The following is a 2,068-nucleotide window of genomic DNA, read 5'->3' on the forward strand; positions in this document are numbered from 1 at the left end:
TGAACATCTCTTGATTGCTTATCTCATATGATTTATGTGAACACATTGCTATATGCCTAGGATTAGTGAATATGAAACTAGGATTAATTAGAAAATGGGTAAATTAATGTGTGAGCTTGTGTGATACACCATCAACAAGAGGTTAATTGAATCACCAATTTAATTAGCTAATTACAAGTCTTATTTAACCCGAATAATTAAACTAGGGAATTTATTAGTTTAACCACTTGATCACTGCTTAAATTAATCTATTTTCTAAGGATTAGTAATAACGAATGTGAATCTAATCACCTTAGTCGGGAACCAATAACAATTAAACCATTACATCACCATAAAAATTAACCATAGGAGTAAATGAGTTGAACCTAAACAGAAACCCTTTTAATCATTTAATTTAGTTGGTTTTTACGTGTTTTCAGCTGTTAGTTGATTAGTTAAGTTTTAGTTAAGTTTCTAGTCTTGCAAAACTAGAGAAAACCCCTCTATTTTACTAATTGTTTTAGATAATTCTAGTAGTTAGATTAATTTCCGTTCCCTAAGTTCGATACCCTACTTGCTAATTCATATTACCAATTGACAGGTCCACTGCCTTTTGTGTGTCAAATTCATAAATTAAAAGTAGGATAAAACTAGTAAGTTTAACACACATCAAGTTTTTGGCGTCGTTGCCGGGGAACGGTTCAAAAATTAATTCTAATTTCTAGTATTACCGACCCTTTGTGTGAGATTAATCTTGCACAAAGTTACTGCTTTAGTAGTCTAGGTATTAGGTTTAGTTTTAATTTTCTCTGATTTGTTAGAATTTTTTGTTTGATTTTTTTCAGTTTTAGCCTTGAACTCGCCGAGTGCAATCGAAGCTACTCGACGAGTCCATCGCTGAAACTCAGTTTCGTTTTTATTTTATTTTTTGTTCTTTTTACTCGTGTTTTCCATTTTTTTACAGTTCGTTTATGACCAGGGGAGGAGGTACACCTTTGATTCCACCGCTTGAAGACCCGGAAGCAACCTTGAAGAAAAACAAAGGCAAAACCGTAGGAGAAACCGCAACATCAAAAAATTCGCCATTGAAGAATCTCAAATCTGTTTTTAGTAAGAAAAAGGAAAAGAAAGTGGGAGAATCCAACAATTTTTCTGAGGCAAACGAAGATCCAAACAAGGACGATATCGTGTACGAATCCAAAAAAGAAGGAAGCGAATCCGAGGAAGGAAGCGACATCGAGGGCGAACTAGCTGACCTCATGGCTAACATTGCTGAAGTTCCCATGGGTGAATGGAAGAAAAGGATGCGTGACGACACCGGCCCGGGACTCGTGCAACCCATGATTCCCGCAACTGCCACCTTTAAACTTAAAGGCCACATACTTGATCAACTTAAGGAGATTCCATTCTACGGGAAGGATCATGAAGACGCATACAAGCATCTTGACGAATTCAATGACATAGCCGGCTACTTCAATGTCCCTAATGTGGCTCGCGACACTGTCTTGCTTCGTATGCTACCTGTCACATTCAAGGGAGCTGCAAAGGATTGGCTAAAATCACTTCCCCCAGGATCCATCACTACATGGGCTAAAATGAAAGAAGAATTCATATACCAGTTTTGCCCCCCTTCAAAAATAGCCAAGTTGAAGAAAGCCATAGCTAATTTGGAACAACAAGGTGGAGAGTCACTATATGAGGCGTGGGAAAGGTACAAAGGCTTACTAAGGAATTTCCCACATCACGATCTAAACAGACAACAAGAAGTCTCCATTTTCTATGATGGAGTAAATGTGACAACTAGTTAACTCCTTGATTCGCAAGGACCACTCACAAAGAAAGCACCCCCGGTGATAAAGGCCCTAATTGAGGAATTCTCTAAACACTCTAGAGAATATCATAACCGAAGAAATGACTTGACTCGAGGGGCGGTGAACTCTATTATTGATGACATGGCAGCAATGATGGCAAAATTGGAAAGCATGGATCGAAGAATGACAAAGATGAACCAATCCATTCACGCCATTAGAGTGGGTTGTGAAAACTGTAGAGGACCTCATCTAACTAAAGATTGTGATCTTGACGAGAA

The 2,068-nt window shown here is 38.0% G+C and overlaps 1 non-coding gene across 1 annotated transcript; it reads right to left on the reverse strand.

Moving 5' to 3' along the window:
- Window positions 1-1,622: 1,622 nt before the first annotated feature.
- LOC145118110 (small nucleolar RNA R71) lies at window positions 1,623-1,729 on the reverse strand. Its single transcript, XR_013713092.1, has one exon. It is a non-coding gene; the product is annotated as a small nucleolar RNA R71 (small nucleolar RNA).
- Window positions 1,730-2,068: the final 339 nt, after the last annotated feature.

Source organism: Lactuca virosa, chromosome 5 (genome assembly GCF_052849685.1).
Source record: "Lactuca virosa cultivar CGN04683 chromosome 5, Lactuca_virosa_CGN04683_v6, whole genome shotgun sequence".
NCBI lineage: Eukaryota > Viridiplantae > Streptophyta > Magnoliopsida > Asterales > Asteraceae > Lactuca > Lactuca virosa.